General features: G+C 39.6%; 1 protein-coding gene across 1 annotated transcript in view; it reads left to right on the top strand.

Annotated features, from left to right (window-relative positions):
- Window positions 1-17,046, top strand: part of LOC139140460 (dynamin-binding protein-like) — a 39,960-nt gene that overhangs the window by 4,829 nt on the left and 18,085 nt on the right. The window contains exon 2 of the mRNA XM_070709747.1: window positions 10,921-11,030. The gene's annotated coding sequence lies outside the window, so the exon portion shown is untranslated. The remainder of the gene's footprint in view (window positions 1-10,920; window positions 11,031-17,046) is intronic.

Genomic DNA, 17,046 nt, shown 5'->3' with positions numbered 1-17,046 from the left:
GACATCTCGTTAATGAGGTGGAACATAGCCCATGAACAAGATCACTATCTAGATGTACATCTGCAGAGTTTAATATCTGAACCTAATACAAGGGGCCTTCAGCTATGACTGAACAACCCCCAAATCACACCTAAATGTTTCAAATGTGAAGCATCTAATGATAGCCTAGCTACTTGCTGTATGTCACCAATTCATTTGAGTGCCCATTAATTGCCGCAAATCAATTTACGTGGCTCTTCCATTCAGTGTCGGTCTTCCCCAAGTTGTGTCACATACACATGATAATAAGATTTAATACTCTTCATGAATATGTAATGAGCCGGGCAAGGAGAAAGAGAAGAGGGGCCCGACTGGGAGAGAAAACCACATGCTATGTAAAGGTGAGATGAAAATATTCTTAAAGTGATTTTTTATAACTCACAGGCGTCAATCAGCAGTGTAAATGGGTGTCGTGAAAATGTTGAAATGTGTGCCCTGTGTGTTCTCATCCAAATATTATCTGCAGATGCAAATTTTTTTGTGCGGCCAAGATCCAAAATGGAATATCCACGATTGCACGTTATCGTTAAGCAAAACAGTCACTTTTGTATGCGCTGAATTATTGATCTGTCGGGTAAGAATCACACTGGGGCTATTTTTATTCACTTTTGAAAAATATCAATCGCTCATAAAAATATCGTCAATTAAGAGACTTCCCATGGAAATCAGTAGTACAGCTGTGTGCAGCTAGGCCCAGCGTGACAATACACCGCTAAAAGTATGAAAAATTTTCTGCTCCAAGGTATTTTAGCTTTGATTGTATTACAATTAATTTATTAAATGCAACCAATCAAAGTGTTTGACACTATTCGCGAGAATCATAAGTTGTTAGAATGACTTCATGACCCAAATTTTTATTTTTTACTGTTTATTCCTTGAAATATCTATAGTATATAATTTTCCCCCACCAGAGGCAGTCAGCTTAATGTTTTCAGGAAGGACATTACCGCAGAAATTGAGAAATAGTCGTGCAAACAAGCGTAGATTGTTTGCAATCACTTTGATGAGAAATGGAAACATAGCGATAGTTGAGTGATTGTGACAGGCGGGAACGGTTTTTCCTACTCCAGCTCTGAATTTTTAATGAATTTAAGATTTTCACACAATAGACCGATGAAATTGTCCAAATTTTTTTACTCAGTCTCTGGTTTGACAGCAAATGTAAAGAGTGTGTTAGATTTAGTTCAATGTCGATTCATACATGGATTATGAGCTATTCCATGGTATAATTTGCTGATTATTAGCTTGACTTTCATATCAGACTGGCAGTTCTTCGTCTTTGGGTACTCTCTAAAAATTTAGGTGAAGTGAGTTTATAAATGCTCGCAATGAAGCATTGCTAGTTCGTGCAGAAATAAGATGGGTATAGTGGTCTGTATATAATTTTAAAGACAGGAAAAAAATTTACGCTCTCAAAAAGAATTCCCTGCAACACCAGCTCCACAATGATAAACATTTAATGGCAAGGTCAAGGTGCTGGTTACAAATAATTTGCATATATAGATAAAAGTTCTTTGAAAAATGTATGAATGTATTATTATGCATCCAGTTTATGATGGAAATGGAGAAATGTACATCACTACCAGTATGTGTCTGAATGTGTTTTTTGATTGTGTTAGTTTTGTCAAGGGTAACGCTTCATGAGAATGTAAGTTTATAATGCATTACCCCTTTGACTGCTGTAATTTTACCCACCAAAATTTTAATGCAATATTTTGCCAATTTTTGTGAACTTTCCTGTAAGTTTTTTCATCATTTTGGATCAAATGGATATCACATTTCATTTGCTACAGTTTTTTATCAAAATTTGGGCAAAAATCAGACAAAAATTGACTGTGGTATATTTTATAAAGGTGACAAAAATAGACCATGGCGCTCAAAGGGTTAAGTTATCAAAATAGAAAGACTCATACTGGTACATTGATCATTATTGCTGAAGTTTTAGTGGAAGCACATGAAATGAAATATGCTTTAGAAATTAGATTTTCAATGGGATAATAGCTGATTTCTATCATGCAGACAACGATAATTGTTTTACTGCGTTAACAGCTATAGATCAAAATTTACTGTAAAGTGAAACATTTTACAGTTACCATGACAATTAATTTGTATGGATAGTCAGTGGTTTGATATTGTTACCCAGGATAGTTGTCAAAATACTGCGGTACAGACCATAATAGTTGTGCTGATATTCAGTGGCTTAATATCCACAGAGTTGATATTTCCACTGTACAATAGTGAGTACACTGCTCAGTACAGGTTGTGGCCAGCTGAATTTCTGAGAGCAGCTAGTACGTATATCAGGTGATTTGAAAACTGTCCATACCTTACAGCTAAGATAATCATTCCCTTGTGTACTGTATGTAGACCTCAAGCAATCCAAGATAAGAGAATGCAGATCTACGTTTCCCTGTGTGATGCATATGTACGTGTACATGTAATAAATCTGGTATTTTGTCATTGAAATGAGGTTTATTGTATGATACATGATATGTAATAATGTTACTACATGTTCTGTTCTCACTATAAGTCAGTTTAAGTTGGTTGGAGTAGTAAGTACTCAGCTTGGCTACAGTGTACACAGTGCGTGTCATTTGGGAGAAATTCAGGAATAGATTTTCAGGCACAGATTAGTAACACAAGGCAAAAATAAGATAAATCTGCATATTTCTGATAATATGGCCAACTGCTCATCCATTGGGCAGGACTTTGCTGGTGGGCAGGTCTGAAAGACTGTATGTCGGGTTACCCTAAAACAAAAAAATTGTATGGCCTTTAATATGCAATACAAGTACCGGTACAATATAAATAAATGTGAGATAATAGAGCTCAAGTGTTCAAGTAAATGTCAGTGTGAAACACTGTAAGAGAAGTATACCGGTATTTAGCCTCAATGTCTGACTACGTTGTAAATAACGGGTATATGCATGGGTTTATATCTGTTTAACGTTTTTTAAATGTATACCTATACTTGTGTATTTGTTCATGTATCAAGAGTGTATTTATATTATTTTCTGTAAATTGCAAGGCATTTTGTGATTTTCAGAAGTGATCAAGCTAATTATTTTTTCATGAGAAAATGACATAAATGCAAACATATAAATTGTCCGTCTGGTATGATTTAACGTGTTTCAGGTTGATCGTAATCCATGGCATAGAAAGGATTTTTGCACCACAGTTGGATTTGACACATCGGCAGCAATTGGTATCAACCCAAGGATTGTAATCATAATCTAATTCATTATGTGCTGTTTATAGTTCTCAAGATACGCTGTGTGGTCAGGCACAAATATGCAATTTACCTGAGTATGAGAGCTTTACCAGCCCAATATCAATTTAATTTTCACATTCTGTGCATTTGTCAGAGTGCTCTGATTAGAGTTTGAGTGACATCACTGATGATTAAGCTAGATGCACGTGTATGCACCTACTGTTTTCGAATGATATATGATTGTTGTCTCAAGTTTTTCTGGTTTTTTAGCAATAAACTTTTGTCTCACAGTTAATATATCATTTTAGATTATTAATTAAATAAAAATTCAGAGACAGGGCTAAGTCTGTTCAGTAAATGGACTCATACTAACATTAATTCAAGTCAGAGACATACATGTTGTATGCATAATAAGATGTAAAGATTTACAAATTATAATTTAGTTTAAAAAAATTTCTTACCTGCCGGTACTCTGCTGTTTTCTCTCCAGGATATGTGATTGGGTAAATTCATCATATTTAAACAAAACCAATTTTAAATAAACACAAGCGTGAATCATGTCTCCCTCTACAATGAGATCTTGGTATACACAGAGTATTGATAGTGGCATTCCACACCATGACTAGTACACAAATAATATTTTACAATGTTTCCTCATGTGATACGTTAATGACTGTACATTTAAAATAGGTCTATCTACAAAAAAGCTACAGAAATTTTCAAAAAAGATGTTAAAATTTTCTTCTGAAATGAATTTGGTGAGAATGAGATGTAAACATCCTTCAGATGTGAAAAATGTTCTGATCTCAATACAACTGGTTCAACACATGGTGAATTGTGCAGCACAGAAAGTGGCAGCTATTTCAGATCCAATACCAGACAAATGCACATCCAACTACTTGTGCCTGAAAAGCTCTTACAGTTTTGGTGGTACTTGCTGTGTAATCTTGAAATGCACTCAATGTTCACTTTCAAGATTGTTGCCGTGGCAACAGCAGTTAGTACGATACTCCTGTCACGGCCAGTGTTCTAATGGCTGATTGGGGCACAGTTAAGATATAGTTGGCATGTAGCATGGTACATGCCACTTGATTGAAGATACGGTACCAGCCTGGGTGTTCTGTTCGTTGGATTAAATCAACTTGTAACAACAAGGATGATTTTCTCTGACGGTGTAAATGTACAAATGTGTGCATGACTAGAACACTTATTTCAGCAAAATTGCCTTCAACAATGTCGTGGATTTTAAAATTGTCAATTCAGTGAAAATTCTAGATGGCCTTTTGAATTCTTCATGACTATTGACAGCTCTGTCTGAAATCTGTTGTGAAGAAATACATGTATCTGCTGCCAATGAATTGTACATCTTTATGATTCATAGTGTTCTTCACTATGATTTGCGAAGATAGATAAATGGTATGGGAACGTGGCACTGTATCTGTTGTCTTCTGATGTGATTGCATCAACGTTCTCAAGGGAACCCTGGTGACATGACTTAGGACCACTGTTACTGGAATGCTGCCCTTCACAACTACACAGAAAGGGGTTGATGTCAATGTATCAGGAAACTTGTTAGATGTAAATCTTGCATGTAAAAGTATCCTTGTTTCTTCTAGATAGGCAATATACTTTAAAGAAATTTTATAGGCAACCACCAGTAATATAAACATCTACAAAGTTCAATAAATGTCCGAAAAAAATGAAACTTTTTGAATTGAATTAAATATTTTCCGTAGCTCACAAGAGTGGGTAATGTCTCTGGAGTGAAGTACAAAATTTGGGAAATTCACAGTTTGCATATCACACAGTACCAAATTTGCATTTTGCATATCACTCATGTACTGAATTTGCATTTTGCGGATCACTCATTACCAAATTTGCATTTTGCATATTCTACCGGTAGATATACCAAATTTGCATTTTGATATAACTCGTGTACCAAATGTGCATTTTGCATATACATGTACTCATGTACAGAAATTGGCATTTTGCATATCACTCATGTACCAAATTTGTATTTTGAATATCATGTACCAAATTTACATTTTGCATATCACACATTTATGTTTGTGGTTGACCATTTATTTTTTGTATTAGAAGAAATAGGTTTTTTGAATGTGCACTTATTTATTCCATTGCAAGCCTTGAAAGTTCAAAATTTCTGATGAGATTCAATTTGCAAGATTCAAGTACTCCCATAGACCCTTGAGAAAATGGTACTCCGTATGTGTTCAAAAGATGTGTATCAGCTACAGTTGCATTTGAAAGACTGAAACACAAACACATCACTGTTGACTATGTGATGTCTGATCATAATGTGTTTGTATTCAGATGAACTGATAGATACACTACTTTTACATTCAGCCAATCATGAATGGCAGTTGTTTTCTCACTACTACAGGAGAATTTCCTTTTCGAGAGAATTATCAATTTATTTGAGAAATTAACTAACAAAGGCTTCTTCAAATTTCAATCATTTACGCTATAAAAGTTGAATCAGCATTACTGTACTTTCATTCGCAATGCATGTTCTTAGATGTATTTTCAAGGTTCCAATAATTATGATGTAACATTCATAATATGGGGATGTATTATAGGTCTTTATTTGAAAAGAGTGAAATATGCTGTATTTAAGTCTCAAACGGTGGGTGTATAATTAACTGTAGGTGTCCGTTTTAAAACAGTAATATAATCTGGATTGTTGGTTCCTATTTGAAAACAGTGGCAATGAATGTATGCATCTGAAACAGTCAACAGTCAGTATTTAATATACATTGGAGGTTCCCACTTGAAAACTGGGGGAAATAATGCATTGCAAGTCTCTATATAGATATTTGGAATATACAGTGTTGTCCATTCCCTGTTGAAGACAGTTTGGAATACATGTATTACATTATGTGTTAGGTCTCTATTTAAAAACAATGGTATACAATATAACCTTGAACTTGATATTTGGTAGTGAAAGGATGAAGTGGAATTTCATTTTTTGTTCAAGAAGCAGGAAATAATGGTGACCCAGTCCTGAAATGAATTTAACCCGTACCCTACTATATGTAAATTAAACTTCAATGATGACTTCAGTGTGAAACTCTAAGTGTTGAAAAAACATCACAGGTACATGGCAAGACCTGGTAGCATCAGTATAAGAGATTTTAGTCATTTGAAAAAAGCTGAAGGAAGAAAATGATGAAATCCATTTAGAAAATTGAAAGTATGTAAACAGATGACAGACCAATTCTATAAATGTCAAAATGTAATGTTTTTTCTTCTTGGCAGGAAAAGCAGAAGAGCAAAAAGCAATTATTACAGCAACAATTATGCATGCAATGTTCTTAGCTCATTTTTGATGGCAAGATAAAAAGCATTGAAAATATTAAAAAACAGTATTGCAACTACTCTATTTAATGATTTTTTCACCTTTTTGTCAGCTTTTGCAAATGGAGAATTCAACGTGGGAAATAACACCATTAGGGTGTATTATTAAAAGCAGTATGTACCATACTGTACCTCAGGCATTGTGTGTAATAGTTTACTATATTTACACAATATCATGCAGTCTGTCCTTTCTCACTATCCATCTTACTAAGGAACATCAAATTGTAGTGAATGTCACTTCCCTTTGAAGGTAAAAACAAACTGTTATTGGTGTTGTTTATGAAAAGGCACATCTGATGCTGATGCCTGTGTTTTTCTTGTAGTCAAAGAGCAAGTACTTTATTTCTGAAAATTAACAGAGTGTTCACTTTATGTACTTTGTTGAAGATAATGAAATAGATCAACCATTGAAAAATATTAACATCAAAAATTTAAATACCTGGTACGTATCTCCCTGTACATAAATAAATCACTTTGAGGAACACATTTCTAAACATTCTTAGACAAGTATTCCTATAGCATACAATTTGTTACCATGAGTTTCTGCACCTACATTATCTAGCTGACACTGTGGACCTTTTCTTTTGGGAAACAAGTTGTTACCAAGACAGGATTTTTGGTTGAAGCAATTATTTTTCAGTAATTGCTGGCTGAGACTTTATGCCTGTGGGCTAGTATGGAGTACCGGTTGGCTCAGCATATATTTTGCATCAATTCATGGATGACTTAGGATCTGCCATGCGTCATTTTCAGCACCTCAAAGACGTCCTTAAGACAGTGTTCAATTTTGCAGCAATACATGTAGAATATTTATGCCCATAAACATTTAAGTTGGTATATTCAGATGGTAGTTGATACAACTGCCAAGCCAAGGCTCATTTCAGAAATATGGCATTTTACAGACCTTGCAAAATAAAGAATGCTAACATTCTGCACCATGCAAGAGCTGAAAGTGTCTGCCCATAATTGGATCTCATTGCTCATTGAATTTATCGTAACCATCAGGAGAAAGTACCAGCCCTGTTTTGTGTAAAATGTCAAGGTCATCTATGAAATTCACGTCTTCAGGAAATGAAATCATTGCAATATCCTGTCCAAAGTAGTCCAAGCTGTGACCCCTGTGTAAAGGTCAATAACACAGCCTGAAACCAGAATGACAAGGTTAAATTTGACCAGACAGATTAAATGGATGTATAATTTAGTTTCAGATCTGAAAGAAAGGTTGTAGATGTCATTTCATCAGGTTCTCAGTGTTGAATCCAAACAATACCCACAGGGCCATAGAGCATTATTAATTAAAATAAAAGTGTAAAATAAATGTGTTAATAATAAATTTGTGATTATGAATATTGTTGATTAAAATTTGATGTTTCTGCCATTATTGTATATTTACAAAAGTACCCAAGTGCACTGGTCACTGATAATTGTAACATTTAATTATAGCCAATGGTCCGATAATCCAGGCTTGTTGGTTGTTTTGTGGTGTGTATGAAAAACCTGATGACACGTCATAGGCTATATCTTTTGATTCAATTTTTATTATTTTTTTTGTCTTTGTAAAATAGAAATTCTCCCCCAATCATTTCAAAATGTCCAATGTTTGCTTGTCAACACAGCCTGTGCATGAAAATATGTAATATTATTGTTGACAAGTGAAGCGTGGTGTTGACAAGAATTCATTTGTCAAAATAACAGCACATATTGTACATCATACATTGATTGTGTCTGCGAAGCTGATACTTCATATTTCAACATGCCTGAAAGGGAGAGGCCTTTACAGAATTAATCAAATTGATAAAATATCAAAAATCTAGAATGTAACTTTCCTCTTACATTACAGGAGGAAGAATTGGTTGATAATTACTAATGGTGGGACTGTTCTGTATGCTCATCTTTGTTGTTCTGAATCTGTATAAAATGCAGTGTCTGATTTGGTGTCTTTCTTGTTCACTATATACCCACAGCTTTTGATGCCATCTGATCAGCATGGCATATGTACATTGTAAAGTCAGTCTTTTAGGGACTAATAGCTTGGTGTGTAGGAGTGAAAATTGTCGTCATCGTACCGGTATATGTAATAAAAAGCAAAATCAGAACTGGAGGAAAATGGCTGGTGGGCTGTAATTGCAGAGCAACATTTTCACTCTAATTTAGTCCCATGTGGGTATTTTACCCGCTGTCATTATCAATCAGTGATGTATGTGATTCACTGATCCAGAAAATGTGTTCATCATTCATTATTATGGAAAGCTTGTTATCTTGTGCATTCAATGCCTGTGGTATAGGTATTGCGATTGAAAAAATTGAAGTTGTGTTCAGGGGCATCTTGAACTGTTTTAGCTCAGTTCAGTGTTTTTTCCAGAGTTGTTTCCATAATTGATGGAATGTTCTGTTTTTGTCCTAAATGTTGCAGAGAAAGCAACATGAAAATTGAAATTTCATCTTTATTGAACAACAACTGGCTGATGTACCATGCACTGAATTGATGATGTCATCAGTAACACTGACGATAATTATGCGCAGTTAATTAATCCTATCACCTCTAATCAGCTGAGTATTGTTTTACTTTTAAATTATTAATCAGAGAAAAAATACCATTTATGTAGACCAGCGTCAGTTTCATTGAGTTACGATTCTGTTTAATTTCATGTTTTGTAATGTACAGCTCCATTTCCATGTATATGTACTAGTACCATTATGTGCACTGTTTCCTCAAAGCTGTTTAAAATCATGCGTGAGTCTCACTTGGAGCTGCAAACATTTCTGTAGCATTATCATTTTACTAGAAGCAATATCAGAATGCCATGCAGACGAATGCGTCTTGCAGTGGATTGAAACGAAAAATTAAAGTACTATATGGAGAACGTGACATTTACAAAACTCTGATTCATACTGATAATTGTGTCCTCGAATGCATTGTGCAAATATCATTTTAGTCATCAGTCATTTGCTTCTACTGTAGATTGCCTGTGACCAACAACCAACCCACACAACCCTCGCATTTGACATAATTAGGATCTTTTCACCAAATATTTTCCAGTTCAAACAGTACTGAACTCCCATTTTTACCATCACTTTGGATTCTGTCCAAAGAAAGAGACCTGGTTGATCAATGTCTTGACTTAAAGTCAAAATCGCAATAAAAAGCATTGCCTGATTTTTATTTTTAACTTTGATTCTAGGCTCCTTCACTGCGACGGTTAATGAACGTTTTGAAGTGATTACGTGTCCTGCTGTGAGTAGATAAGTGGATAATGTTGCAACAGCTTGGTTTTCCCTGTCCTAAAATTGTCCTCAGTCAGGAAATGAACTCTAGTTTATATCAGATGTTAGCAGTTCCCTACAGCCATTGAGATTACTCATGTTTTCAAATTATGAATAGTGCCTGATCAGCTTAGTTGCAAATGTAAGCCTTCCTGGTTTTCAGGTTCTGATTTGGTAGACATGTTACACAGACTGTTTTTGTACGTTGGTATATTCAGGCTTTACTTTCATTCTCATTTCAATGGCATGTTTATGTTACTATTATTCCCAATGACAAATAAATGTACTGTAAGTATACAAAGTATCAACCAAGATAGTCTGAGGTTATGTTGTATCGAGTCGGTACATTGTACCGGTACACATCTAGAAATCCACTGGTAATGTTTCAGGGCACATTGCCTGTAATAATCTGGTCAAGAACCTGTACCAGTTTCAAGAAATACTGCCTGGAGTTACAGAATCCAGTGTTTCAAAACTTTCAGTCTAATGCGTTAAGATGATGATCTAAACATAGTCTTCATTGCAGAAATTTAAGTATATTGATTTCAAGCACAGACCAATGAATAAATATTTATGTAAGGTTTTGTGACTAACCAAAATTAGAGTACCACTCGTGATATGCACTTTCTATTAATAAATCTGAATTTTAAGTCAACAAAATATCCTCTTCAAGTTAAAAGCTGCATTGTTTGATCCATGCAAACATTGTGTTGTTCAAGGAAGTGTACTGTATCTCATCAAGGCCATCTAAACAAACTAGCAGAGTGTCATGTTAAAGACAGTGTAAACATGTTTCATATACCCTGATACAAGCAGGATAGGATATATTTAATTTATCAAAACCATTGTGATATACCCCATGCATGTGTATCCATGGTTTCAGATATGTCACTATGGTAGAGTGCCAGTATGTGGACGTTAATATACTGTAAGATGGGGGATTATGGGTATACACTGTACTATGATTATGTCAAATAATTTAGGCCTTCTCCTCATCCAAAAAATGTTTTTTTCCTTTTTTTCCAACACAGGATTTCAGTTGCCATGAGATCCCATAAACTTCCAAAGACTAATCACAGGATACTGGGACTTTGAATGAATGAAACACTTGGCATTTATATTGATGTAGCAGTGATTGCAGGTGAGACAAGTCATAACTAACCTAGCCTTGGTTTGTAAATAATGTACTTCTATCATGTAATAGGTCTATCAAGTCTTTCTACATATACAATACTAATAGTGATAAATGCTTTGATATTAATGTACATGTCCCCTCTGATATTGTTTTTGTTTAGATCAGCCATCTTTGCTTACTTTAAATTTTGGATGATTACAACACAGCAATTTCTCATGCACACTATACTCATGTTGACAAATCCTCAATTTTCTTCAGCCAATACTCATCACAATGTGAATATCCTCTAAGTGTAGCTAATGCATTGACTCTACTGTGCTTCTGAGACATTCACTTTGATCCTGATACTGGTTTTAGCTTTGTTAGATGGTGTATCGTTAATGTTTTCTGAAACTATTAATGACCACCAGAAATTTGTGAGATATGAAATGAAAGTTTTCTTTAAATATTTATCTCCTGTTGTTTTTTGGTGATGTGTACAGTGACAACATTTATAAGATACAGTACTCTCCCAGTGGATTAGCCAACTGTCAGCAAAATCAAGTTTTATATTATTATACATTTCTCCATATTTGTAAATATATACAAGACATGTGACAGTCATGACAACCAAATGTATGGCTGGCACAAATCTATTATGAAGATCAGTATTTCTCCTTGTATACCATAAAGTATTATTAAAACATATATATGTCTTTCTCGTACAATATTTAAAGTGAAAATTATTTTAATCTTGACCCAAAAAGGTAATTCTTGTTAAATATTTCTTTTCAAATGTGGACTGCTTTAACCCTTTTCCTGCCGAGCGCCCCTGTCCGTTATCCTGCCAAGTCGGTCAAAACCGGCCCCCTTTTCCGTGTCTACAGAAGATAGGCTCTCCTGCACGCTTTCCTGCCAGGCATTTGGCGGGAAAATACCGCATTTTCGGGGTACGATTACCGACCATATACGTGTTAGACTTCAAAAATTTTTGCATGCCCGTATAGAGGGCAACCGCTGATGAGGTTGTGTCCAGAAAATGACGAGGTCACGGGCGTTGTTTGCCCCGGGGGACGTGCACTTTTATGCCCTTTTCTAGCTTACTTTCGCGGAAGTAAAGCTCGTTCGCCGGCACGCACGGCCACACCGGGGAAACGTCACCTCTCTCGTGGGTTAGTAGAAGACCCAGGGGTTAGTGCTATGGGTGCGGGAGCACCCTCAAACCTGTCCTGTTTCCCCTGGGTTGTGTCACTTGGCCACGTACTTTGAACGACTTGGAAGAGTCGCACAGTGCAGTCTGCTTTGACGTAGTGTCAACGACATAGTTCCGCCATTGAAGGAAGGCGTGTACGTAGTTTGGCCAGTTCAGTGAACACTTAGCTCGTTAGTGTTACCGTTTCCTAACAGGTTAGTTGTGCAGTTGTTACTAAGGTGCAGTTTTGTACCACCTTAGCTCTGGACAGTGCAACTGCTCTATGCACTAACCCCAACGACAGATGGTTGGTACAACGTCTACATCGCACGAGCACAGCCTCCGTTGGGCTGTGCCCCTCCCACGTGATACAACGCACGTTCATCCATTACTATAGCGTCCTTACGGATCTGCCAAAAACGAAAGTGGGGGTAAAAACAAAACAAACGAAAATATGCGATCCATAGATAGTATTTTATTCGGGAATAATTTACATTATGCCGAACAATAAATCTCGGAGTCTGTCTCGACGTCCGAGTGCATGGTCCGTGTTTCAAAAATTACAATCGGGTGGCAGATCTGTGTTTCAAAAATTATAATAGGGGGAATTGTACAAAATAATCCGTCTAAACAAAACAAACGAAAATATGCGATCCATAGATAGTATTTTATTCGGGAATAATTTACATTATGCCGAATAATAAATCTCAGAGTCTGTCTCGACGTCCGAGTGCATGGTCCGTGTTACAAAGATTACAATCGGGGATTGTACAAAATAATCCGTGTTTCAATTTACAATCAGCGGGATCGTAAAGCACAAACAAACGGCACAACCGTGCTCAAAATGTGATCATGGTCCGTGTTAAGAATACAGTCAAGCCACTGTTAGGCGAAGCTGTCCCCTGTCCGTTATTTACGTCGGGTTCTCTTGCTGATGGGTGTCGTCGGGGCTGTGTGAGTAGAGGTCTGCACGCCAATGCTCCTCTTACCTCGTAGCATCATGCGATGATGAAAAGCCGCAAAACACTCGCCCTCGTGAAGATGAACCCCGCACAGACTACATCCTTTGGACGTCTCAGACAGTCGTCCGCTCGCAGTGGTCTTACCCTCTCTGCTACATACTTTACAGCATTTCTGCCGCCCCTCCAAACGGCTGACAACGTGCATCGGCTGATTTTGTGGATTGATGTACGAGGCAAGAGAAACAGTGGCCTCGACCTCTCTCACACTGGGCTGCGATCGCCCACAATAACCGCCAATGAGTTGTTTCCCGACACGCAGATGAAACATCTTATGGGTCAGCTTACTATCAGGGTGTACATGCTTGAAGCATATATATGCATTTACCAGGGCAACATCAATCAGGTAACATGCCAGATATGTCCACCATCTGTGGTTCTTGCGCCCAGTGTGAAAGTACTTGCGCTTCTGGTTGGCTCGGTCGACGCCTCCCATGTACCGGCGATAATTATACAGCGACAGAGGCACTTGTCGCCGCTCGTCTCCCTCCCCCACTGGCACGCACTCCAAGGGTGGATAGACCGTATTCAAGATCAGCACCTGAGCGTTACTATCCTGATAAGCAGTGATGTTAAGACGAGAGTCCGTTCTGGTCGTGGCTTTCATATCCCCAACAGACAGAGGAAGGCGCTTCCTCTTACCCGCGGAATTAATTGAGGGGGCATGGTGCGACGATTACGGCGGTTAAAACTCCCGACCATGTAGATCCCGGTCTCCATCAGCTCTCTAGCAGTAACGACCGTGCTAAACAGGCTATCACAGAATAGGCTGTGATTATATCCACAGAATGGCTGGACCAGCTCCATCGTAATTCTTTTCACCACACCTCGCTCCTGCCGTCTCCCATCAGTCCGATCCCGATATTTCACACCTAGGTAGGTGCAAAGTTAGCTATGTATGCAGTGGTGGAGTCGCACAGCTGCCATATCTTGAAACCGTCTCGATCAGGCTTATGCGGTAATCTCTGCTTAAATTTAGAACGGCCCTTAAATCGCACCATGCCCTCGTCGATGGAGATCTCTCTACCCATCTTATAATTATTTACGCACCGGTCAACTATGGGCTCCATCCATGGATTGATTTTATACAGGGGATCCTCCTGACACCGACGTCGGCGGCGTGCCTCATCAGGATCACGACGTGGATCGTTCTCTGGGTCTGCCAGATGAAAGTATCGCATAAGCTGCTGAAAGCGACTGCGGGTAATCACAGTAGAAATACCCTGGTTTCTCAGAAAGGGATCGCTAGACCAATAATCCTCCACTGATGATTTACGGTCGATACCCATACAGACTAAGACGCCAATGAACGCCTGCACCTCTCGGTAGTCAGCGTTACGCCAGTATTTATCTATTTTCCTAGCGATATGTCGCTGGTGGAATTTGGCGTATTTATTAGTCTCGTCCTTGGCCAATCTGATCAGTGTAGCTGGAATAAACTTAAAAAAGTAATCGAGCTCACGGGCGTGGCTGGGCAAGGTGAAAGTCGGTCCTCTCTCATGGTCAAAATCGGTCTCCTCAAATATATTAGCATCGGTAGTCTCCGACATACGCCAGACAGGAGGGGTGTCGTCCTCCGCCAACACAGCAGCAACGTCATCATCGTCGTCAGAGCTTGCCTCACCTACATACTGCCTGTCATAAAGTCATCGTCCTCTGCCGCATCCTCGTCAACCTCCGAGTCGGACTCAGCGGTGATATCACCGTCGTCTGGGCGTCTGGGCCTGAACTCGCCCGTAGCGGCATCAAGGATCATATCTGGCTCAAAATCAGGTGGGCTATCCTGATAACGAACCCTCCGCACTATCTTTTTCGCGGGGACATCGCAGCACACGAAACTATGGCAGGAGCGGGCTCGGCAGCCTCTGCTGATGACGAGGACTCAAGCTCTTTCGCACTGGGCACAGGAACCTCTCCTGACGCAGGATGAGGGCTCATAGTAGCAACAGGTGGTGTCTCTCCCGGAGCAGCCGGGGGAGAACCAATGGCATCAGCCGTCTCGTTACTCACTGTCTCACTAGCAGCAGCAGACGTAGTCTGTGCAGGTGAAGTATCTCCCACAAGAGCAGATGTAGTCTCTGCAGGTGAAGTAGTCTCTCCCGGAGCAGCCGGGTGAGAACCACTGGCGACCGGTGACCCGTCATCATCCTCATCGGCAGAACGATCGGTCTTACGTTTACGCTTACCACTGGGTTTTTCAGCCGGAGATGGCTTCGCCTTACGGGAGCGTTTCTTGCCCGACTTCTTAGAACGTTTACTAGGGACATCACAACGATCGCTACCACTACCGCCCGGAGACTCTGCATCTTTGAGCTTCAGTCGTCTGCTCGCCTTCAGAAAACTTTTGCGGTCCGTCAAGCTCATGTCTGGAACAGTGTCGACAGACTAGCAGGTCCCTCCCTTTTAAAGCCACAGGGAAACAAAGCCCTGGACATGATTGGACGCAGGGGTGTTAATATATGCAACCACCTGTTATTATAATGGACCTACGGCAATCAGTCCACCAACCGGCGCTGACATTCCTACCCGTCATGTAAATTGCCTGTCCGCACCATTTGATATGCTAATAATACTCATTTGTGATGCAAATCCCTCGAGCACTTAGCATAACATAGTCAATGTCATTAGCATCTCAACTTGACATTCCTTCCAGCGGGTACGTGGCATGCGCACCTGCCACCCAAGGACGTTGGCCCAAGCCCATGTTTAGTACGGGTGGGAAACCCGTATCTTTAACCTCATGTCCCTTCTAAGTACGCCTGCGCAGGGCGTATTGTCATCCAAGTCGGTGACAAGCCAACCTGACAGATCGCCCATTAAGCAGTAATGGACTGGCCGTCTCGTTCTTGTACGGCAACGAACAGTGCTTCAGCGGCTTGTTTAGGTCATAACCGTCGCCTGCCGAGCGGCTTACCCAACTAAGGCGGTCAAAGATGAAGGATGCCAAAATTGTCAACGGCTGTCTCGGCCTCGTCCGTTGGGCAAACATGGCTCCTTCAAATAACGTGGCCAGCACGTCTACGTCATCAGCGGTGATGACGACCCGTCATTGACGCCCGAGTGCGTAAAACTCGGAATATACCGACAGGTACCTCTACCTGAGTCGGTCATACTACGGTATAAACCAAACACAGGTCTGCCAACTCCCGTTAGACTCGGCCGTTAGCCGAACTTCACAGGGACAACATAGGCGTAACAAGTCGGTGAACAACGGTTCACGCACCTAACCGCAGCCGCCAAGTCGGTGAACAATGGTATCAAATTTTGAGGCCATGTTCCTGAATGGCAAGGCTGAGGCAGTGTGTTTCGTTGCACGGCTTGAACGTCTAGAGCCAAGTGCAGCCGACAACGTCCGACATCTGAGTGGGTAGTCTTTTCGAGAAGGTAACAAGTCGGTTAAAAGCGGTGGTTACCCTTCACAAATGTCGCTCAAGTCCGTTCGGATCAGTTCCATGTCAGGGACTAATCAAGCCGAGTCCGTCAAATCCGTCCGCACTTCCCGTCAATCAGGACCAAGTCCGTGATTTTCGTCTCGCACCATTGGCAAAAAATTGCACCGCCAGCTGAGGCGGTCTTAGGCGGTTGCCTTAGAGAAAGCCGAGTCCGTCAAATCCGTCCGCACTTCCCGTCAATCAGGACCAAGTCCGTGATTTTCGTCTCGCACCATTGGCAAAAAATTGCACCGCCAGCTGAGGCGGTCTTAGGCGGTTGCCTTACAGATTAGCGTTGCCGAGACGGTCAATTTCGGCCGCAATCTATGTAGTGCCTCAGAGCCAAGTTACCCCAAACTCCGCTAGAATACGTCAACGTGCTAACCTGCCAAGTACGCTAC

This window comes from Ptychodera flava, chromosome 9 (genome assembly GCF_041260155.1).
Source record: "Ptychodera flava strain L36383 chromosome 9, AS_Pfla_20210202, whole genome shotgun sequence".
NCBI classification, from domain to species: domain Eukaryota; kingdom Metazoa; phylum Hemichordata; class Enteropneusta; family Ptychoderidae; genus Ptychodera; species Ptychodera flava.
Note: the sequence above shows the minus strand (reverse complement) of the source record. Positions and strands in the feature narration are given on the sequence as shown.